Here is a 25,098-nt window from a genome sequence, read left to right on the forward strand (position 1 = left end):
GAGGAGAGGAGACTTATGTAATAATTTAAAAATAAAAAATGTAAAGTAAAAAAAAAAAATGTCCCAATGCAGGACTCTTGGCCATGTCTCCCCGCCCTGCTTTCCTCCTCAGCCTCTCCTCAGGCATCTTAAGGCTGTGCCTCTCTCCCTGCTCCAAAGCCCCAGGTGCGTGTTTGCAATAGAAAAGTCCCGTGTTCTGGGTTTAGAGAATAAAAGCAAAGACAAAACCAAAACAAAACAATGAAACTGCTCTTCTGCTCTCCCAGCACCACGCTGTTTGGGCACCTTTGATGGGGCAGCCTTTTGGGCCTGTTGCCTCTGGTCCAGTTTCCCCAGCAGCCATCTGCCCTGTGGCTTTTCCTTTATGCAGTTGGATGTTACCCACCTCGTGAAGGGACACAGCTTCGGTGCAACACAGCTTTCTCCTCACCTCTTGACCCACTGGCTTGCTGTCCCTCGAAAGCCCACTTCCCAGTTCTTGCCATTCTCCTTTGCCCTTCCTTGTAAATGGTCTGCTGAGCTGCATCTAACTTGTTAATACCAAGTGGATGTTCTTTGACTTAGTTGTATTTTCAATTGGACTCAGGACGTGATGCACAATACTACTGCCTAATCGGCCACCATTTATTTATTTTTTACCACTTTCTGATCCTTGCTGTTAAAACCTGCCAGAGTGACTTCCATACAGCCTGCAAATGCACAGGGCATGCTCCCTGCAGGTTCCCACCTGGAGCCTGCCAGCCCTTCACAGAATTCTTCAGTGAAGTCCCCACTGACCAACGCTAGTTTCACCTTCCCCCATACTGCTGTTACCAGTCACAGGTATCCTGGTCCATTCTTTGTGGACTGTCCTCCTCTACATGTCAGTTCCCAAGGACAGGGGACTCTGAATTTACAGCATCTGAAACAGTTGGGCACAACAGTATCCACAGCTTCGGTCTTTATATACATCCCTTATGCCCACCCATGGCTGCTGACTCTCCATTCAGTCTGATTCAATTCCTCATCCCTACAGCCTTCCCTCAGCCCACCCACTCCAGGAACCTGGCCCATGAGCTGGCAGAAACACCTTCACAGGCATCTGAACTCTCTGCCCCTCAACCACACACCCCAGCAGCATACTATTCCCCAGAATCCAGGAACTATCACCTCATTTCAGGTCTTCTATGCACAGGAAAAACTTAGGGAGGGGGCACACCAACCATCCTCCGAACGTGGAATTATATTGAGACCAAGCCTCAACTTCTGGAAATGCTTGTATTGCAGAATGTTCTCACCACTGAAAATACACATCACCATTTCCTGTAGCATCCATGCTACCTCCAGGACTGTCTGGGTAAGAGGGTAGGGAGAGGAGTGCTTTATTTTTGATAAAATTAAAGTGCAAAATAATACCTAAAATGGAAAAAAGACTTAAACACCAGTGGGTCTCAGGGGTGTGAGTGAGTTGGCTGGAGGCAGGACTCTCTAAAGGTGAACTGATTTGGGGGTCCAAAGTATCAACGGGCTTCTCCCAGATACAGAAGTAGGTTCATTTGCAGCAGGCAGGTGCCTAGTGGGTGGAGAGAAGCAGTCTGGATGGAGATAGAAGAGCCCTGGCCAGCACATCTCAGGCAGACACAGAACCCAAATCCCTCCCAGGGCCTGGACTGGGCCTCCTCTCTTCCAAACCCTGGGAAGAACACAGTGTGCCCAACAACAGTGGGAACATCCCAGGCAAAGGCAGGGAAGAGTGAGGAAAGGTGGGCTGTGCAGGCAGAGGCCCCATCTCAGGGGACCAGAGTGAATGTTTGGATTTTTTGGTAATCCTCATCTGTGGATATTTTGAGAGAGAGTACAAGGGAAGCGGGAGAAGAAGAGAGATATTGGAAGAGACATCAATATGAGAGAGAAAAAAAATTAGATGGCTCCCACATCCCCATATGTGCTGGGATCAAACATGCGAACTGGAACCACAAAGTCAAGCAGTCTTTCTTTCAAGGCCTTGGCTAGCAATGCACTATAAGCCAATATTGGCCAAAGAGCAATTTTCTAGTATTATGCTGTCCTTCCTAAAGCACAGAAAGTTTGGGATTCAAACAATATCTGTTAACTCTATGATGATAGATCATAATTGTGCTTGACAATCATCCCTGGAAGTGAAAATAACCAAAACAGTTAAGGTACTAAAGAAAAATATCTTTACTAAAAAATAATAAACCACAACAGAGTACAGTAAGCAATTTGCAGGTTGGTGAGTTAGAAAGTAAAACAATTCATAAAAGCATAATTCAATAAAAAATCTCTTCAGCTACAAATGTATCAGGTAGTAGATCTGGGCATGTCCTTCAAGACTCAGTTGTACTGGAAACACATGACGAATATAGTACAGTGTATGTTCCATTAACAGGGTTTAAATTCAGAAAAATAGGTCCCAAACAGTCGCATTCAGTGTTGTTACTCTAAGTGAATAAAATAAAACATTCCCTGCACATTTAACACTTCTCTCAAGTGTGAACTCTCAGATGTTTAATAAGACTAGGTGTTTGGCGAAAAGACTTCCCACATTCAGTACACTCATATGGCTTCTCTCCAGTGTGACCTCTCTGGTGATTAATGAGTGTACTTCTTGCACTGAAGGACTTTCCACATTCACTACACTCATATGGCTTCTCTCCAGTGTGTACTTTGCGATGTGTAATAAGGTTAGATTTTTGGCTAAAAGATTTCCCACATTCAGTACACTCATATGGCTTCTCTCCACTGTGACCTCTCCGGTGTTTAATTAATGTACCTCTTTGACTGAAGGACTTCCCACATTCAGTACACTCATATGGGTTCTCTCCAGTGTGAACTCTGGTGATTAATGAGTGTACTTCTTGCACTGAAGGACTTCCCACATTCACTACACTCATATGGCTTCTCTCCAGTGTGAACTCTCTGGTGTTTAATCAATGCACGCTTTTCACTGAAGGACTTCCCACATTCAGTACACTCATATGGCTTCTCTTCAGTGTGTACCCTCTGGTGTTTAATAAGGTCATATTTTTGCCTAAAAGATTTCCCACATTCAGTACACTCATATGGCTTCTCAAAACTGTGACCTCTCTGGTGTTTAATTAATGTATCACTTTGACTGAAGGACTTGCCACAATCAGTACACTCATATGGTTTCTCTCCAGTGTGAACTCTCTGGTGTTTAACTAATGTACTTCTTTCACTGAAGGGCTTCCCACATTCAGTACACTCATATGGCTTCTCTCCAGGGTGAACTCTGAGGTGTACAGTGAGGTGAGCTCTTAGATGGAAGGAAACCCCACATTCACTACACTCATACATCTCTTCTCCAGGGTGAACTCTCTTATGTCCAATGAGGTTAAGGAATCGTCTAAACACTTTCCTACATTTCTTACACTCATAAATCACTTCTCCAGAAAATTCACCCTGACACTGAACAACTTTCAGGATGTGGCTGGCAGCATTTTCACAGTCACCCCACTGGGGATGACTTTTACAATCAAGAAATTCCTGTGAAATCTCACTGCCACAGTGTAGCTCCTCGGTGTTGAGAGAGGCCTGATGCTGGGGAAGCTCTGAGTTGTATCGCAAATCTTCCGCAACCTCCCTGCGGGTTGAAGGCAACACTGATAAGTAGAAGGTGCACTTGCTCACATAGGATGCCCTGTCCATAGCGTGTTTCCAGGGCTCCGCTCCACATTCATTCCTATGTTGCTGGTGAGGGTTTGCACTCAAACAGAAGTCTCCAACACATGCATCACTACAGAAGGCTTTCTGCTCAAAGTATGCTAAATGTGACTCAGTCAGGTGCAAAATATCTTTTAACACAGAGAAACACCACTTACACAGAAGGGTCTTCTGGGTGGCTAGAGCTGTCTTAGAAGCCCTGTCCTGTGACTCTCCTTGTATAGATAAACTATGATCAGAACAGGTCTCCTCATCATCCATTTTATGCCAACAACCTGAAAAGTGAGAAAGAGTGAGGAAATGAATGTTGTATGTGGTGACAGTGGGAAGTCCCATTGCAAAAGTGTGGTACACATCACACGTTGGTTCTATGAAAATAAGAGATGTGCAGGAAGGATTAATAAGAGGCTCTTGTGACTTTTTGGGCTAATGAAGATCACAACACTGAGAGGCCTCACCAGAAATATGACATAAACAAGGCAAGCACCACATAAATTAGAATATGAATCTCCAGCTAATACTTCAACTAACAGCATTCAGCAGGGCTTGCCTGCTGAAGATGAGTGTGAGCTGTGCAAGAGGTTGCTTCCATCTTACTCCAAGTAAAATTCAATAAAGGAGTAGCTGGATTCAAAGAATACTAAGCACATATGTGCTTCTCTTAACATATGTGCAAGTCAATGTTGCAGAATACTGCGCAGGAACCATTGCAGAGGAACAGGTGAAGAGGTGAGCAGTCAGCACTGGGCCAGAGAAACACAGCTTGCTATAGTATTCAGGGAAGAAAATATTAGAAACATCTGAATGAGGGTGTTACAAAAACAGCACATGGTTCATGTAAGTACAGACCATAACATGGCACAGGCTGCCACAAAGAACCCTTACCTATAGAAAGAGGGCAGAAGTTGAAGCCATGCATGCGGACACTGTCAGCCTCCCATGAAAAGGAAGTGAAAGCTGGGACCCATTAAGCTCACTGCAAGATGCCTCACTCCCTGACACTCCTGTACTTTTTGAGGTTACGGGTGTTAGGGTTGTTTGTGGAGTCCTTTGCTCAGGGCTCCCCATCCAGCTCATCCCTGGCAGCCACAGAACTTTTGACAGGACAGTGGGGGACATTAGCAGACACCATGTTCTGCCTGTGGGAGAGAGAAAGCTACGGCTGAGCCATAAAGGAAGAGAGGTCATCACCGCAGGACACTGGGAGAATGTGAAGGTCTTACCTACAGATGACACAAGTGCAAACACTTCCAGCATCACCTCGCAGTACAGAAGTCTCTGAGCCTCATCAAGGAGCCCCATTCCTCCTGAGAGAAGGCAATGGCCACGTCCTCAAAGTTCACATCCTGTCATAATGGGGACAGTACAACCATGATCAGAGTTACTCCTAACATTATAAGTCTATCCTACTACCCACCCTCCACACACATCTGCTCCTTCCACTCCACACATCAGAGAAAATACCAGCCCTTCACCCCATGAAACCCACTGTCTTCTTATTTTCCTGCTGATATTTTTCTTCCAACAACAATTAAGGCAGTTGAGCAGATAGAAGATACCTGAGCTCTGGACCTCCCATGTACGCCACACTGCCTCTTATCAATACAGTGGGTGTCCATATACATAGGTTAGAGATATGTTGGCCATAAAGAGAGTGTGAGTGATTTGATACTGTTTTCTCAGGAAATAGCATTGTAGTCCCTCAGATTGTTCCTCTAAGACACCAAACACATGGCATCACACTTCACCCTCTTGATCCCAATCCCAATGTGCTGAGGCCATTGCTTTGTACTACCCGCTGTACATAGTTCCTTGAACATCACTTCTCTCACACAGCTTCATTCCTGAAGGTACAACTTCAAATAAAATGCAAATATGCCATAGTGTGGATAAATTATTTCCTAATCATCTTCTTTTCCAAAATTATAGTTCACCACCTCTATAATCTATTTCTCTCTTACCCTTCTTCCTTACCTGTGCCAGTGGAGATTTACAAGCCTGGATAACACTGATTAATGCTATCTCATTCCTTTCAACCAGTGCGTCTCAACCAACAACAAAAGACAGGTGGTTAGTTAAATAGCACCTAAGCTCTTAACCTGGAATGTAGCACCCAAACTCCTCTCTTTACAGGCAATTACCCTAAAGTTCACCTTATTGTTACATCCAGGGACCACCAGAAACAGACTCTTCCTTCATTCACTCTATGTCAATGTCATGGTGCTGTGACCATGAATTCACCTTCCCTCTCTGAGTGCACATCACTCTTTCTACCACACCTCTCTAAAACCTGCACTTCCACAGGCCCAGCCCCCATACTCATCTTCAGGCCTTTTACTTATTACTCAGCATGTGTGGTCAGAGGATGGTTGCCATATTGAATCAGGATCAAGCACTACCCACACTCTGATAGTCCACACTCATAGAGGCAGCCTTGATTCCTGCTACGTAGGCCTCTCTCCATGACTGTTATTTCCTTCAACCTCAACTATTAAGAACAATAAGATCTCAGATATCCATAGCCCACCTCCTGTGATTCTGCACTTGATGTCCCTTCACTAGTCACAGCCAACAACTCTCACTTAACCTTCACTCAAGTCCCAGCCCCAATGGCCCTCTGCACCATCCCCAGTGAGTCTCATAGATGAACACTCAAGCCTCTTAGATAATCCACAAGACTGACTGCAACTCCCCACAGCCAGGCCACAACAAGAGTCACAAGAAAATCCTGGTGAGAGTTTAGAAAAGTTGATATGTACCAGCCTCAGTCTCATCTTGCTTGAATTACTCTTTGGCCTCCAATTAATCGCAGGTCCACTCATCTTTTAAAGGCTTTGGCCACTGCTAAACGATTATCTCTCCCCCACACTCTACAGGACAACTTCTGTCCCTAAGCTGTGTTGTGACACCCCCTTCTCACAAACAGTGGCCCCAGAAAAAAGCCATTCCTCAGGCTCACACTGTCCCTTCTGAAGTACTACTACCATTAACAACCTGACCATGATTCCCTGTATTAAAGTGATATACTGTTCTAGATGATGTGTCTCATTTTGTTGAGCATAGACCCATGCACTGGTGTGAGGTCACATGCCTGGTTTGAGGGCTGGATCTACAGTAGAGATTGTGCAGGTGGCAACCAATCCCTATTTTTCTCATCCCTGTTGCTCTGTCTCTCTCTCCTCTCCCCACCCCATCCTTTCTACATCTAAAATCAATAAAAATATAGATGTACTTTAAAAAACATACCTGCAGGTTCCTGATTTGGCTCCCTCTTTACTCCAAGCCTTTGCACATTCTGGAACCTGTGTCTGGAGGACCACACACTCACTACACTGGTTGCCAAAAATAAGGTCCACTCCATGTAGCCCTCCTCCTGGCCTTAGGAGTCTGGGCTCAGTGTCTGTTCAAAGTCCCCAGGTTCCCGGGATACAAGAGCAGCTGACAGTCCCAGGACTCTACTATCTCAGAGGCCACAAGAGGGTGAGGACCTGAAATAAGCTCCACAAACCCGCACACCTGATCGATTCTGCATTTGCAGGAGCTTGTGGAAAGATAATGGTCTGTTGGGAGCCTGGCAACCACCAGGCTCTATGGGCTCAGGCTGCCCAGGACCCTTGCCCAGCCCAGAGGCCAGGTGCCCTCCAGATGCCTGTGTTATCTCGGGGCTCAGTCCTCAGTGCTCACTCTTGAACATTATCTTATCATATACAGGACTTCCCCTTCCTGTCCACAGCTGCTGTCCTCTGTCTTCTAGTCTGTTCTTCCTCTGAGCAATGTCAGGAAAAGTTAGAAAATGTTCCTCTTTTTTTTTCACAACCATCTATGGTCCAAGCGTTCTGAGAAAGAACGAAAACTCCTCACGCAAAACCACACCTCATCTCTTTGTTACCTTTAGATCCCAAACAGGCCCGGGTTTCCGAATCCTCCCAGCTCCGTGTCACCATCACGTCCTCACAAGGCGGCACTGCAGCCTTCCACCCTCTTCCCCATCACCCACGTGTCACCCACCAGGGACTCACCATTCTGGACGCTGGGACCTGGGCGGCAGGACCTGAGCGGCGCCGGCCCCCAGGCCGGAGGGTTCAGGGGGGTCAGGCTGTGGGAACGCTGTGAGCAGAGAGGCGTCCGGGAGGCACGGGGACCCCGATCTCGGTCTGTTGGGGCTCCAGGGGCCTCAGACACACCCTGCACCGCAGGCAGCGGCCTCCCAGGCCTCCTCCTAGTCAGTCCTGTGCCCTGAAGCAAGACCTAGGAGGTTACAATGACCAGCGCAAGGAGGAAGGCGGAAGTCCCGCCCTAACCGGATGCGCAGAAACCAAAATGCCCTTTAGCTCCGCTCACACTTGTGCAGTGCTTTCTGGGTAATGTAGTTTTCTCAACAGCCGAGCAGGGCTAGAAACCCAGCCATTGAGTTAGGTGAATAAAAGTGTTGTGGCAGAGAGAGTGATGGCTGGGGAGGGACAAGATGCGTCCACAGGCTTGGCGAACTGCAAAAGACGGACAGATCTCCTACGGCAGTGGTTCCCAACCTTCCTAATGCCGCGACCCTTTAATACAGTTCCTCTTATTGTGGTGACCCCCAACCGTGAAATTATTTTCCTTGCTACTTCGTAACTGTCATTTTGCTACTGTTGATGAATCATAATGTAAATATCTGTGTTTTCCGATGGTCTTAGGCTCTACAGAGTCGCCTAAGACCATCAGAAAACATGACCATGCCCAGACCTAACCAGCCTAGAACAGCTCTGCCTCAGGTTCGCCTAAAGTATGTGAGTTCTTGACTTCATGCAGAAAAGATTTCACACCATGAGTTCAGAAGATTTTGAGGGTACACTTATTAAAGCTGTGGATGATGAAAGAAAGTAGATTTCTTAGCTGCTGAACTATCTGCTTATTGTTTAAATCATTAATTCATTTTAAAAATTGGCAACATTTTCTGACCAGACTTTTCAATGAAAGACATAAAGGCAGTGTAAATAAATGCATCAAGAAATGCTCACCATAAAAATGTCTTAGGGGAATGGATTTAAAACAAAACAAGTTAACACTATACTGATTTTCAGGCCTGCAATTTAAAAATATTAAATATTGCATGAGCTCACAGGTATAAAGAAAAAGTAGAATTTTCATCATTGTGGGTGTCTGGAAAGGCAAAGGGAATAACCATTTTAGTTCAAAGTTCTGCATGTCTTAAAAAGTAAAACCCTCACCTACACTACAACAGTTAGATAAGTAAAACATACATTTACATAGGAACTGAACCCAATATTCCCTGAAAATTTATTTATAATACCCCAAACCTGGAAATAACAAAAACCATAGTCAGATCAATAGACAAAGTGGTTATTGACAGAACACAATACTACTCAGCAATAAAAAATAATAAACTTTTCACATAAGAATTAGTGTTCAATCACAAAATAACTGTGTAGCATGAAAGAGTTGAATATTTGTTAAGGTTTACACAAATTATAGTGTTTATAATATTATGAAAAATATAAACTAATCTTTTCAAGAAAGGAAAATGAGTGACTGTATTTAGAGCTGGGGAAGGCAGGAAGAGTGATTACAAAAGGGCAGGAGGTGAGGATTCCAAGATGGCTGCGGATTAAGTGGAAGCTACACTGACACTCTCCCAGGACCAAACTGGAATTACAACTAAAATACAGAAAAACTTCCTGAAAAATCAATTGAAGACTAGTTGGAGAGAACCCTGATAACCAAGGACATAAGAGGAGACCACATAGAGACAGCATTGACAGGGGCTGGGTTCCCTCCCGGAGCTGCGGGCTCACCGGGCGCCTCGCCATCTTGCAAGGAAAGGAGGATTTTATTGGAAACCGGACTTTCCGCGACAACTGCAAACACTGAACAGCTGCGAGCACCAGAACACCGGTCCCCTATCGGCGCAAACATTCGGATTCAAAGGAACCCTTCACTGAACCACGGAAAGGTCAGATTTCGCCTGAAATAAGGTGTGGTTTCTAATCCCCGAGGTGGGAGGGAAGCGCGCGAGCCGTGGGACCGGCGGAAACCGGGAGGTCTGTGCCTAGAAAAACCAGCGGCAGTTGGACCTGCTGTGATCCCTGAATGTGGAAGGGGGTCCTATGAGTTGCTAACTGAAGTGACCTCTTAAAATCAACTCATTTTAATCTGACGAGGAGGATCAGACTAAGAATTTTCAAAGGAGTGCGGGCTCCTTAGTCTGGCGCACAGACCCACTGTCCGCACACTTGGGCTCTTTCCGACTCTGCTTACTAAGCCCAACGCATAGGAAAGCCAAGGTGGAAAAACCCTGAAAGACTGCAGGGGAAGTTGTTTTTTCGGAACCTGGGAACAGAGCTAGGTGTGACCATCGGAGAGGCAGCTGTGAGGCACACACCTCCACAAACCGGTAGTGAGTGCCATAGAGGGGAAAAAAAAAAAAAAAGCTAGAGAGGCCCAGAAGTCAATTCAGAAACACTGCCACCCAGGGGCTGAAACGCTAATTGTCTCTGGTGTAATCAAAAATAAATACGAGAAATTAAGACATGGTCAGCTTAAAAAGCAGGATTGGCTTACAACACAGAGGAGCAGAGGAACGAAGCTGAACTGAAATACCGCCCAGACTGGGAAACAGGCATACCAAACAGAATAAAAGAGGAAGTGAATGACAGCCGCTACTGCACATTTTAGTCTTCCTATTTTTTAATTTTTAATTCTTTTTTCAATTTTTTTTTCAATTTTTTTTCTAATTTTTTTATTTTCATTTTTTGCATCTTTTACTTAAGAAAAAAATTTTTTTTCTTTTTTTCCTCGATTTTCACCTTTTTAATTATTACATTTCTATTTTCAATCAGCATTATTATTGCTATTATTTTACTTTTTTTTTAATGTCATTAGATTTTCTCTTTCTTTTATTTTGGGATTAGTGTCCTACATTCTATTTGCATCTTTCCCTTACCCTATCTCAACGCTAACAATTTGCCATCACTTTCCTCCTAACCTTTCCCCTTAAAAAAATTATTTTTCTCTCTGGCCTTTTGTTGTTGTTTGCTTGAATGTTGATTAGATTGAATTTTTATGCTTTTTTTATGAGATTGTTTTGATTATACTTTTTGTTTGTTTGGTTGGTTCTATTGTTTGCTTTGTTTTTGTTTTTTTTTTATTACTTTTGTTTTCCCTTGCCTCACTTGATATTAGTTGCTATTGCAGTTTGTATTAATCTCCAGGCTCGTGTTGCTGGAATTTGCTGGGATTAGTGGTTGTTCTAGTGGAGTCTACTCCCCATATATATAGTTTGTTCCCCTTTTCTCTCTTAGTATTGTTCTTGCCTCTCTTACACATTTTTCTTTTCTTTTTTCTTTCTGCTCTTCTCCCAAGTTCAGATTCACACTCTTTTTTTTTTTTTTGTTCTTTCTTTTTACTCTCCCTCTTCCACTCCTATTCCCTAATTTGTCTTTCTCTGGTGGTTACCTTTATTCGAGGTTATTAATATCGTGAATACAATTCTGTTTAGTGCCTTTTGTGTTGTGCCTGGTTGTGTTGTATTTTGTACCTTTAAATCAACGCCGGAGAGAGAGAACTATATAACCAGACATCCGGAGAAGAGAGACCATGGGGAAACAAAGAATTAGCCCCCCCAGGAAAGAGAAGCAGGCATCACCAGAAAAGGAAGTAAACGAACTAGAGGCAAACAACCTATCAGAGAAAGAATTCAGAGAAATGGTCATAAGGTGGCTGAAAAGGATGGAAGACAAATTCGACAATATGAGTAAGAACCAAGAGGAAATGAAGAAGAACCAAGAAGAAATGAAAAATGACATCGCTGCTGTAAAGAACTCAATAGAAAGCATCAAGAGTAGACTAGAAGAAGCAGAGGACCGCATAAGTGAGCTAGAAGACAAGATGGAAAAAAATACCCAATTACAACAGCTTCTAGAAACAAAAATTAGAAAGCATGAGGAGAGCCTAAGGGAACTTCAGGACAACACAAAACAAAACAACATAAGGATAATAGGGGTACCAGAAGGAAAGGAAACGGAGCAAGGAATAGAAAACCTGTCAGAAGAAATAATAACAGAAAACTTCCTTGATATAGGGAAGAAAAAACCCACACAAATCCAAGAAGCTCACAGAGTTCCAAGCAAAATGAACCCCAAAAGACCGACGCCAAGGCACATTATAATTAAGTTGGCAAACACCAACGACAAAGTAAGAATCTTAAAAGCGGCCAGAGAGAGACAGACAGTTACATACAAAGGAACCCCCATCAGACTAGCAACTGATTTCTCAACAGAAACTCATCAAGCCAGAAGGGAATGGAATGAAATATACAAAGTCATGCAAAGGAAGGGTCTCAATCCAAGAATACTGTACCCAGCAAGGCTATCAATCAAAATTGAAGGTGAAATCAGGAGCTTCACAGACAAAAAAGGGCTAACGGAGTTTATCACCACCAAACCAGCAATGAAAGAAATGCTAAAGGGTCTGCTGTAAAAAAAAAAAAAAAAAAAGAAAGAAAAGAAAGAAAGAAATAGGAAGCAAAGAAGGAACACAGGGGTATAGAATAAAAATGGTGACAAATAAGTGCCTATCAATAATAACTTTAAATGTAAATGGATTGAATGCCCCAATCAAAAGACACAGGGTAACAGATTGGATAAGAAAACAAAACCCATATATCTGCTGTCTACAGGAAACCCACCTCAAAAAAAAGGACGCATACAGACTGAGAGTAAAGGGATGGAAAAAGGTTTTCCAGGCGAATGGAAATGAAAAAAAAGCTGGGGTAGCAATACTTATATCTGACAAATTAGATCTCAAAGTGAAGGACATAACAAGAGATAATGAAGGCCACTTCATAATACTAAAAGGAGAAATCCAACAAGAAGAAATAACTCTGGTAAACATATATGCACCCAACACAGGAGCACCAAGATACATTAAAAAACTCCTGGAAGATATCAAAGGAGAGATTGACAGCAATACAATTATAGTAGGAGACTTCAATACCCCACTATCACCATTGGACAAATCCTCTAAACAAAAAATCAGCAAAGAAACATCAATCCTAAATGACTCACTAGACCAGATGGAATTAATCGACATCTTCAGAACATTTCACCCCAAAGCCACAGAATATACATTCTTCTCAAGTGCACATGGGACATTTTCAAAGATAGACCATATGTTAGGACATAGGCAAAGTCTCTCCAAATTCAAGAAGATACAAATCATATCAAGCTTCTTCTCAGATCACAGTGGCATAAAACTGGAAATCAACTACAATAAAAACAACCCAAACAAATCAAACACATGGAGACTAAACAGCATGCTATTAAACCATGACTGGGTTACCAAAGCTATTAAACCATGACTGGGTTACCAAAGACATCAAGGAAGAAATAAAAAACATCATGGCAACAAATGACAATGAAAACACAACCCAAAATCTATGGGACACAGCGAAAGCAGTCCTGAGAGGGAAGTTCATAGCTCTACAAGCCTACTGCAAAAAACAAGAAACAATGGTAATAAATTACCTAACCAAACAACTCAAAGAGTTAGAGAGAGAGCAACAAGAAAAGCCCAGTGTAAGCAGAAGGAAAGAAATAATAAAGATCAGTGCGGAGATAAACGACATAGAGACCAAAGAAACAATACAAAAGATCAACAAAACCAAGAGCTGGTTCTTTGAAAAGATAAACAAGATTGATGGACCTCTAGCCAGGCTTACCAAGAAGCAAAGAGAGAGGACCCAAATAAACAAACTCAGAAATGAAAGAGGTGAAATAACAACAGACCCTGACGAAATACAAAGGATTGTTACAAAATACTACGAACAACTCTATTCCAACAAACTGGACAACCTGGAGGAAATGGACATATTCCTAGACAAATACAACCTTCCAAAACTCAATCAGGAAGAATCTAAACAGCTCAACAGGCCAATAACTATGGAAGAAATTGAAGCAGTCATCAAAAAGCTTCCGGCAAACAAAAGCCCGGGGCCAGACGGCTTCACAGGAGAGTTTTACCAAACTTTCAAGGAAGAACTAAAACCTATCCTCCTCAGACTATTCCAAAAAATTCAAGAGGAAGGAACACTTCCAGGCTCCTTCTATGAAGCTAGCATCACCCTAATACCAAAACCAGATAAAGACAACACAATGAAAGAGAATTACAGACCAATATCCCTCATGAACGTAGATGCCAAAATTCTCAACAAAATCCTAGCAAATTGGCTCCAGCAATACATCAGAAAGATCATACATCATGACCAAGTAGGATTTATCCCAGGAATGCAAGGATGGTACAATATCCGCAAATCAATAAATGTGATACATCACATAAACAAATTGAGAGATAAAAACCACATAGTCATATCAATAGATGCAGAAAAAGCATTTGACAAAATCCAACACCCTTTCTTGATAAAAACTCTCAACAAGGTGGGAATAGAAGGATCATACCTCAACATAATAAAAGCTATATATGATAAACCCACAGCAAACATCATACTCAATGGGCAAAAACTAAAACCATTTCCCCTAAGAACAGGAACAAGACAGGGATGCCCACTCTCACCACTCCTGTTTGACATAGTACTGGAAGTATTAGCTACCGCAATTAGGCAAGAAGAAGAAATAAGAGGCATCCAAATTGGAAAAGAAGAAGTGAACCTGTCCTTATTTGCAGATGACATGATATTGTACATAAAAAACCCAAAAGATTCCATCAAAAAACTAATAGACTTAATAAATGAATTCGGCAATGTAGCGGGATACAAAATTAACGCCAAGAAATCTATGGCATTTCTATACACCAATAGTGAACTTAAAGAAAGAGAGACTAAAAAAGAAATCCCATTTACCATCGCACCAAAAAAATTAAGATACCTAGGAATAAACTTAACTAAGGAGGTAAAAGACCTATACGCGGAAAACTACAGGACACTGAAAAAAGAGATAGAGGAAGACGTAAACAGATGGAAGAACATACCATGTTCATGGATTGGTAGAATCAACATCATTAAAATGTCCATACTACCCAAAGCAATCTACAGATTCAATGCACTCCCCATCAAAATACCAACAGCATATTTCACAGACCTAGAAAGAACTCTCCAAAAATTCATCTTGAGTAAAAAAAGACCCCGAATAGCGGCAGCAATCCTTAGAAGAATAAAGTAGGAGGGATCTCCATACCAGATTTCAAGCTGTATTACAAAGCCACTGTTCTCAAAACTGCCTGGTACTGGCACAAGAACAGACATATAGATCAATGGAACAGAATAGAGAATCCAGATATCGACCCAAACCACTATGCTCAATTAATATTTGACAAAGGAGGCATGAACATACAATGGAATCAAGACAGTCTCTTCAATAAATGGTGTTGGGAAAATTGGACACACACATGCAAAAAAATGAAACTAGATCACCAACTTACACCATACACAAAAATAAACTCAAAATGGATACAGGACTTAAACATAAGAAGGGAAACCATAAAAATACTAGAGGAATCCACAGGCAACAAAATCTCAGACATATGCCAAAAGAACTTTTTCACTGACACTGCCCCTAGGGCAATGGAAGCTAAAGAGAAAATTAACAAATGGGACTACATCAAAATAAAAAGCTTTTTTACAGCAAAAGAAACCATCAACAAAACAACAAGAAAGCCCACTGCATGGGAGAACATATTTGCAAATGCTAGCACTGATAAAGGTTTAATCTCCAACATCTACAGGCAGCTTATGCAACTTAATAAAAGGAAGATAAATGATCCAATAAAAAAATGGGCAACGGACCTAAACAGAATATTTTCAAAAGAAGACAGAAGGAAGGCCAAGAGACACATGAAAACATGCTCAAAGTCACTTATTATCCGAGAGATGCAAATCAAAACAACAATGAGGTACCATCTCACACCTGTCAGAATGGCTATCATCAACAAATCAACAAACGACAAGTGTTGGCGAGGATGCGGAGAAAAAGGAACCCTCGTGCACTGCTGGTGGGAATGCAGACTGGTGCAGCCACTGTGGAGAACAGTATGGAGTTTCCTCAAAAAACTGAAAATGGAACTCCCATTTGACCCAGTAATCCCACTCCTGGGAATATATCCGAAGAAACTAGAAACACCAATCAGAAAGGATATATGCACCCCCATGTTCATAGCAGCACAATTTACAATAGCTAAGATTTGGAAACAGCCTAGGTGCCCGTCAGCAGATGACTGGATCAGAAAACTGTGGTACATCTACACAATGGAATACTATGCTGCCATAAAAAAGAAGGAATTCTCATCATTTGCAGCAACCTGGATGGAATTGGAGAATATTATACTAAGTGAAATAAGCCAGTCAATGAAAGAAAAATACCACATGATCTCACTCATTTATGGATAATAAAGAACATTATAAACTGATGAACAAAAAGATAGTTACAGAGACATTAAAGCAACAAATAGACTTTCAAATTACAGGGGGAAAGTTAGGGAGAGGGGGGGTAGATAAGAAATCAAACGAAGGACTTGTATGCATACGTATAAGCATAAACAATGGACGCAAAACTCTGGGGGGTGAGGGCATGTGTGGGTGTGGGGTGGGGGGGGGTAATGGTAAGATATGTACACATATAATACCTCAATAAAAAAAAGATTTAAAAAAAAAGGGCAGGAGGTAAATTTAGGGTGTAATAAATAGGTTTAGAGTTGTTGGTATGAAAATTAATACAATAGTTAGTAAATAATAATACCAAGAATAATCTCTACACTGGCCATTGCACTTCAGTTGGTTGGGCAGCATCCCTTGCCCTGAAAGCTCACTGGTTCCAGTCCAGGTCAGGGCACACGCCTACCTGGATGCTTTAATCTCTTAAAGGAAACATTAAGAATTAAGATGCTGCCCTGCTCAGGGGGCTCAGTGGGTTGGAGCATTCTCCCGTAAAGCACACCCCCAAAAATTGGTGCCTTGTTTGATTCATACTAAGGGAACTTAACTAATTAGTTTGTAAATTAAATTCTTGTTCACAAAGACAAGGAGGAGGCAATTGATCCATGTTTTCTTTTTTATCGATGCTTCTTTTTTCTTTTCTTTCTCTCTCTCTCCCTTTCTTTCTCTTTCTCTATCTCTCTTTCTCTCTCTCTCTCTCTCTCTCTCTCTCTCTCTCTCTCTCTCTCTCCCTCAAATTAATAAAGAATTCCCTGGGACAGAATTTTAAAAAATAAGCTGTTTATGTTTCAAGTACATATGGTTAAATCTAAACCTATATCTCTAGAACAGTTGTCAGAATCATCTGAACTCAGTGGAAGTCTGTCTCCTTTCATGTAAGAGGCTAAAAGAATAAATATCATGGATTTCTGAAAAGAAAAACAACAACAACAACAAAAAACACACTATTAGTGTCATAGTCATGATCCCCACTTTGTTTTTATTTAAGCCCTTAAATCTCATGGTTTCTGATTAAAGTCATCTCTTTATGTTTTTAACTTCGGTTAGTCTTTGAGTGATAAAAATTAACTTTCCCATGGGAGAAGCTGTTACTGAGGGATTCCAACATAACGTTAGACACAGGAGTGAGCAGAACCCATGGTGAACTAGAAACTGTGCTTTCCCTAGTGAGACGATGTTTTAATGCCTATAAATACTGCCAGTGACACAGGAGGCAGGAGGTCGCCAACTTGCAGTCTATCTTAAAGCAGAGAATCCTCTGGGGATCACGTGGAGGCTGGTGCTGGGATTGGAAAGATGACTTCCTGAGACAGATGTATTGTAAGTGTCTAAGGCTCCTCAGGATGTCACATAGTATTCCATCTATTGCATATCCTGCCCATTACTGTGTCCTCCAGCGAGTTTTGTGAAATTCTGTGGAAGCTGACCATCATCACTGTCTCCTTGTACATTTCTGAGTTTGTCATTTTCCTCTGGAGAGCTATCCTTGTGGTGAGTAAACTAAAGCACCTTCCAGATGCACTTTTACTCCTAAATAAGCAAACATGTTTAAGCCCGTGGATTCTTCATGTGCATTCAGGACTGTAAATTTCCCGCTGGCAATGATTTTTCTGAAGGAGCTGCCCATCAGCCCTTCTGAAGGCAGCCTGGGGCTGGAGGGAAACTGTGAGGCCTCCTGAGGAGAAGGTCAAGTCCTGCCACAACGCCCACATGTCAGCCAGGACCCCCTTTCTAATTTAAGTTGTACAAAGCAGCCACAGTTACCTCCCTCCATCTCCCAAATGGGGGGAGGCATGCTCCCAGCAGGCCTTCCAACTGGACTCTGCCACCCCTTCCTGGATGTTCTCATGGAGGCCCCCACTGACCACCAATGGCTTCACCATATGGCATCATTTTCTGGGGGCTCTGATCAGGGCCGGCGGAACTTGGCATTTTATATCAATTCTACTTCAATCAAATTTTAAGAAAGGTTTAAACTTGATGCATCCCTGTAATTTTACTGTTTTATTATGAAAGTTCTTGAGCATATTTGGTGCTGCTGTATCGGCATGTTGGAAATAAAATGTAATGATGTGCTACTGAAATCTTATCATGTCCATGTTCAGTGCCATCATTTTGCCAGTTTGGACCTCATGATGATGAGAGTATTTACACCAGGGATATTAACAAAGATGACAAGTGTATACTCACTGAATGCATTATTGAATGCTCATACTTATTAAATTTTGTGGAGAATGTTAACAATGCAGATTAAATCTTTTAAGTGTATGGGACAAGTGCATTTAAATTCTACATGGGTTAAAAATTGAGAAAGGATTTCTGTTCCAATATTTAAAACTCTGGTTCCATATAGCAAAGAAGTCATTGCAGTCACTGAGAAATGAGTGAACTTCAAACATGTCTTGCATTGCACACTGTCCTCCTATTGTTTAAATTGATAAATTCATTTTATTTTTTAAAATTCTTTATTGTGGAAAGCATTGCATATTCCCTTTTTTTTCTCTCCAACCTGCCCCCACCCTCCAGCCCAGGCCTTCACTCCCCTCTTGTGTGTGTTCAGTAGTTGTGGTTATATGCATACAACTCCTTTGGTTGATCTCTTACACATCCCACCCCCCAGCCACCCTCTCTTACTTTCACTCTGAGGTTTGAAGGTCTGCCTGCATCTTCTCTGTCTCCTGATCTATTTTTATTCATCAGTTTATGATGTTCATTTCATTCTACACATGAGTGAGATCATGTGATACTTATCTTTCTCTGATTGGCTTATGTTTCCTAGCATAATGCTCTCAAGGTAATACATTCATTTAAAAAATTGGTAAAAGATTCTGAACAAACATTTTAACAAATGTGATAGATAGTGTAAATAAATTTATGAAAAATGATCACCATAAAAAATCTTAAGTAAATAGAATTAAAAAGAAAGGGAATTAATACTATACTCATTTATGGTGTTAGTATTTACAAAGATTAACCATTGGATGTGCTGGAAAGGTTGCAGAAAAAGTGGAATTTTTATTACTGTGGGTTGGTGGGAGCACAAAGAGAATGACCATTTTAGATCACAGTTCCACATGTCTTACAATGTCACACATTCACCTACACAACAACTTTGTGATCAGTAAAATTTATATCTATATACAGAAGTGAACACAAATATTCCCAGCAGATTTATTTATAATATCCTAACCCTGCAAATGACCAAAATCATAAACAGAACAATAGTTAAAGTGGTAATTCACAGATCACAATACTACTCAGCAATAAAAATTAACTATTCACCTAAGCGTTTGTGTTGAATCTCAAAATAACTGTGCAGCATGGAGGAAACCAATATTTGTTAAAGAGCACACACATTCTAGTGCTTATAAAATTATAAAAAATATGAACTAATATGTTGTAATGGACAGAAAATCAATGCCTGCAAGGAGGACTGGGGGAGGGGGGAGAGAGAGAGAAAGAGAGAGGAGAGAGAGAGAGAGAGAGAGAGAGAGAGAGAGAGAGAGAGAGTATGAAAGGGAAGGAGGTAAATATAGGGTGTGCCAAAAGAAGGTTTCGAGTTGTTGGTAAGGAAATTAATATAATAGTTAACAAATAATAATAAAAAAATTTACTCTGCCCTGGACAGTGTCACTTAGTCGGTTGGGCATCATCTCCCACATGTAAAGGTCACTAGAACAGGTCAGGGCACATGCCCTTCTCACACCCCCGTAGGAGAGAGTAGGAGGCATCAGATTAATTCATTTCTCTAATATAGATGTTTCTTTCTCTCGCTCTCCTTCCATTGGAGCTAAAAAGAATCAATAAAAGTAATGTTTAAAATACTTTTTAAAAAGTATAAACTCTGTGTTTTGGGTGCTCAAAATTGTAAATTTATTTCTGCTTCACTGTGTGTATTGGAGACGGATAAGTCTGTTTCATGTGTGATGGTTTCACAGATTTATATGTACATCAAAGCTCACCAAATAGTACACATTAGAAAGTGCAGTTTGTTGCGTGTCAGTTCTCATCTCCTGGTAGGAACAGCCTGGCCTCATTGGCAGCAAATATTGGCAAGCTGTGTAGGCTATTGCCATCAGAACCAACAGGAGTGCTGACTGGTTACAAAAGACACAACCTGGGATTGATTATTAGAGGGTTATCCTTCCTCTACCATTGAGTTCTTGCCTGTTGAGCATCAACCTTAAGGTGAACACTCTAGAGGGGCCAGTAAAATCCACAAAACCATTAGGTTATATTCTCTGCCAATGTATAGCAGAATGTTCTCATAACTGAAAACATAGCACCATTTCCTGGAGAATCCATGCTACCTCTGGGACTGGCTTTGTGTGTGGTTGCGGGGAGGGGCAGGCAGATTATTTTTAATAAAATCAAAGTGGAAAATTACCCCCATAATGCAAAAATAGAGACTCACACAATACCAGAACTTCAGGGGTGTGTGTGTGCTGGCCAGAGGCAGGACTTTGCCAAGGTGAACTGGGTGGTGGGCCCTAATCAATGGGGGGCTTCTCCTTAATACAGAAATAGGTGAAGATGCAGTGGGCCAGGTGCCTGGGGGATGGGAAAGAGCAGGCTGGAGAGACCTCTGGATGGAGACAGAAGAGCCCTGGCCAGCTCCTCTCAGGCAGACACAGAACCCCAGTCCCTCCGAGGACCTTTCTTGGGGCTCCTCTCTACCAACTCCTGGGAAAAACAGAGCGTGTCCAAGCTTAAATGGGAACATCCCAGGAACAGGCAGAAGAGCATAAGGAGGGGTGGGGTGTGCAGGCAGAGGCCTCTTGTCAGGGTAGCAAGCGTGGATGGATCTATTTTTGTTTTTCATAATCCGCATAGGAGAACATTTATTTCCCATTGATTTTTATTAAGAGTGGGAAGGTGGGGATGGGGAGGGAGAGAGAGGGCAAGAGAGGGAGACAGGGAGATAGAGAGCAACTTGGAAATAAGAGACACACATCAACTGGATTCCACCTGCATGAGCCCCCAATAGTTTCCAGGTATTAAACCTGGAACCCAGGGACTTGCCCTTGACCAAGGATTTAATTCAGCACCCTTCAGGTGTGTAGGCTGACACTCTTACCATTAAGCAACACTGGCCAGACCATGGTGGGTGTTGACCCAATAAGGAAAGAAGAGGACCATTTTGTTTCCTTAGATTGATTCATATCTACAACTTTTAGTGGCTAAACTTCAAGACAATTGCCTCCCAGGAGAGAACCATGAGTCTCAGCAGCCTGCAACACATCGCCGGGCCAATAGGGAATCAGCCTCTGCAGAGACAGCTCCTCTCCCTCCCTGGGCAGGGCAATGGCCGGAGCACTTCATTACCATGGACTAGGTTGGCTCTGCCTGGGTCACAAGTTTTCTTGAAGGACATGCCGACTCCCAGGTCATGACTACCCTGGTAACTTATGTTCCATTTCCCACTAACCATGGCCCCAAAGAACAGAGTGGACACCAGCCTGAACTGGGACTAGAGTGAGCCTCAGGGCCACACACATGGTCCAGCACCAGCTCTCCCTGGCAACTGCCCTGGGTTATTCCTGCCCACAGCCACCTGCCCAGCTGCCACTGCTGCTCCCAGCCTTGACACCTGAGAGGAGTATGAGCTCCTCAACCACATTAATTCTGAAACAGCCCAGACTCACCCCCTGGCTGGAAGGTGCAGAGACCACAAGGGGCCTGTCAAGACCCAAATCTACTCCCAGTCCCTTAGCTTTTAGTCTCAGGGAGCACAGATGTCATCATCCCTGTGGGTGACTGTGCAGCTCAGGGTGAGTTCCCCACCCTCCACCCTGACAGCAGGGGCACCTCCCACACTGTTCTCTGGGTCATTGCATGCTTGACCCTCATGAGGACCCTGGCTGCAGGTCACCAGGGGGTCCCTTAGCTATTCTGGTGTTCACATGTGTGTGGACTGACTGGGTGAATAAAACATGTATATTGATTTTAGAGAGAGAAATAGGGAGACAGAGAGAAGCATTAATTTGTTGTTTCTATACTTTTCTACAGTGGATTTGATTGGTCCTTCCTGGGGCAGAAATGTTCTTGCATGTGCCCTGACTGGAGATGGTACCTGCAATCTTGGTGTTATTGAGATGAAACTCTGACCAACTGAGCTATCTGGGCACGGCCTGACATATCTGGGATTTTATGTTAAGTAACCTACTAATGTACCTGCACATAAATAGATACAAGAACAACCATCATGGTAGATAATGATGGAAGGCTGGAATAGGATTCATGGGGTTTCATAGGTATTTTCCTCATATGGATAGATTTCAAATAAGCTATTTCATAGGCAGAATGTGTCCATGCATCAGTTACTTTATTTGCCAAGAAAGAAGCACTAAGGAGGGCAGGAGGAACTCTGTTTCAGGAATGCAGGCATGAATGAAAACATCAAAAGGGCATGTTTTTAAAATGTGTTTGGCTCAGTGGATAGAGTGTCGGCCCTAGGACTGAAGGGTTGCTGGTTGACTCCAGTATGTACCTCCATTACAGAGTTAACCACAGGCACTGGTTAGGGTGCATTCAGGAGGCAAACAGGTGATGTGTCCATCCGAGATGGTTTAAACTTCTATCTCATAGACAGGAAATCCAGGCTCAGAGACTCCAGGTAGATTTCCTGATTGTAGAGTAAATAAAAGGCAGGACTAGTAGTCAAATACATGTGTCTATAACAACAGAGATGTGGCCTCTAATGTTAGGCTGACATTAACATCAATTCCTCCTAGAGAGTAGAGGTGGTACTTCATAACCATTTGGATTGGCTAGATGTTACACTCCTAATGCTTTAGTGGCTTAGCATAAAGAAAGAATATTTCTTGAGAAACCAAGATGGCAGCATAGGTTAAACACCTAACCTACAGCCTGGCACAACAATTTAAAAAATACAACTAAAAGTCAAAACAGACATCATCCAGAACCACACGAAAGCTGGCTGACTGAAATGCCCACAACTAGAAGAAAAGAGAAAACCACAAGGAAAATCAGAGGAGCTATAAAAGCCTGAGGTATGGAGACAAGGGTGGAGACACGAGCACGCGTGCGTGCGGGGCGGATGGAGCCGGAGAGGAAGGGGCAGCTGACGGCCTGGCCAGCGTTCTCTAGCAGGAAGGAGATAAAAGCTCCAGATTGCGCTGAACCCCAGCTCCGACTGCACTGAACCCCAGTTCCAGGCGAAACCCTGGGAAGCCAGGCTCATGCTGGGGGAATCTGGGCTGTGGGGTGGCAAAAGGCAGAGCTGCGGAGGCGCGCACGTGAATGCGCGCAGAGGACAAACTGTTGCCTGTGCCTCTGAATTGCCATGGCTGGGAGGAGACAGGGGCTCTGGACCGTGCTGAACCCCAGTTCCGACTGCACTGAACCCCAGTTCTGGGAAAGACCCTGGAAAGCCAGGCTCATACTGGGGGAATCTGGGCTGTAAGGTGGAAATGCAGAGAAGTGGCGAAAGGCAGAGCTCCGGAGGCGCACACGGGAATGCTCACAGAGGATGGTCTGTTGACTGTGCCGCTGAATTGCCCTGGTGGGAAGGAGACAAAAGTGCCAGACTGCACTGAGCCCCAGTTCCGACTACACGGAAACCCAGTTCCGGGCGAGAATCTGGGAATCCAGATTCATTGGGGGAGAGACTAGACTGTTTGGCAGCGGGAGAAACTCCAGGGCGCTTTTCTCTCAGAGGTGTTTGCAGGGAGTACAGAGGGACACTGAGACACAGGAACCTCATAGGGCGGGGCTGACGGGAAGCCAAGGCTGTAGGCTCCACCCTGAAACTCCGCCCCATCCAAGCTGAGCACAGAGGCTTTTACAATTTTGCAAGTCTAGTTGAATAAGGCTGTCTCCCAGTATAGACACAGCTGATCCTCACAGCCAATTGGACTGGAGGTCAAATCCTCCCAGTGTACCAACAGCAATCAAGGCTTAACAACACCAAGACTTTGCACTCAGTCCACAAAGGGGGATATCAAGAGCGACCGCCTAGGGAGATTGGGGAAGCTGAGCTATAGGGAGGCAGTCAAAAGGTGAAGACACCGAAGCAGGTCACGAATAGAAGGGATGAAGGGACGACACAGTGTTCAGAACCACATTTATAAGGTTACTTGAGAATCTTCTGGAGGACCAGGATGGATGCGTGGGGCGGACGCCTGATTGTTGCCTACCACGGCAATTTTGGAACTGCAGCTGGAGAGTGGAGCGGACGCCGTCCAGAACGATGGCCGGAGGAATTGCTAAGAAGGAGTTGACCGATGGGGGTTGGGATCGGGAAGACGAGGCCCCGCTGGGTCCCGAATCCAGGTGCGCTCGCCCTGCGACTGGGCGCCGCTGCAGACCCGAGTGCCACTGCAGAGACCTCGGACCAGCCCGCCGCCGCGCACCGGGCGCACCGGAGCTTAGCCGAGCCCGCCGCCCGGCGAGTTCGGCGGCAGCCACCCCGGAGCATTGAGAGAATGGCCGAAGGAATTGCTGAGAGGGAATTGACCGACAGGAATTGGGATCAAGAAGACGAAGTCCCGCTGTGTCCCGGGTCTGGGTGAGGCCACGCGCCCCTGGGTCCAGGTTTGGCCATGCGCCCCTGGGTCCGGGAGAGGCCACGCGCCCCTGGGTCCGGGTGTAGCTGGATCCCGGATCCTGGTGAGGCCGTGTGCCCCTGGATCTGGGTGAGGCTGGGTCCCGGGTCTGGATGAAGCTGGATCCCGTGTCCGGGTGAGGCCTTGCACCCCTGGATCCGGGTGAGCCTGGGTCCCAGGTCCAGGTGGGGCCGCGTCCCTGGGTCTGGGTGAGGCCACGCGCCCCTGGGTCTGAGTGAGGCTGGATCCCGGGACCGTGTGAGGCCGTGCACACCTGGGTCCTGGTGAGGCCACGCGCCCCAGGGCCCGGGTGATGCTGGGTCCCAGGTCCAGGTGAGGCCGATACCCCTGAGTCCGGGTGAAGCCATGCCCCTGGGTCCGGGCGAGAAGAAACCAGAGGGAGTC

The 25,098-nt window shown here is 43.9% G+C and overlaps 1 protein-coding gene and 1 long non-coding RNA gene across 2 annotated transcripts in view; both read right to left on the minus strand.

The window, feature by feature from the left end:
- LOC307094811 (tigger transposable element-derived protein 1-like) overlaps positions 1–25,098 on the minus strand; it is a 64,500-nt gene that overhangs the window by 12,720 nt on the left and 26,682 nt on the right. The gene's annotated exons all lie outside the window — the stretch shown is intronic.
- On the minus strand, positions 14–7,948 carry LOC307094824. Its single transcript, XR_013813127.1, has 3 exons — positions 7,704–7,948; positions 4,908–5,030; positions 14–3,959 (listed from the first exon to the last, which is right to left on the minus strand). It is a non-coding gene; the product is annotated as an uncharacterized lncRNA (long non-coding RNA).

This window comes from Cnephaeus nilssonii (assembly GCF_951640355.1).
Source record: "Cnephaeus nilssonii genome assembly, chromosome: 24".
NCBI lineage: Eukaryota > Metazoa > Chordata > Mammalia > Chiroptera > Vespertilionidae > Cnephaeus > Cnephaeus nilssonii.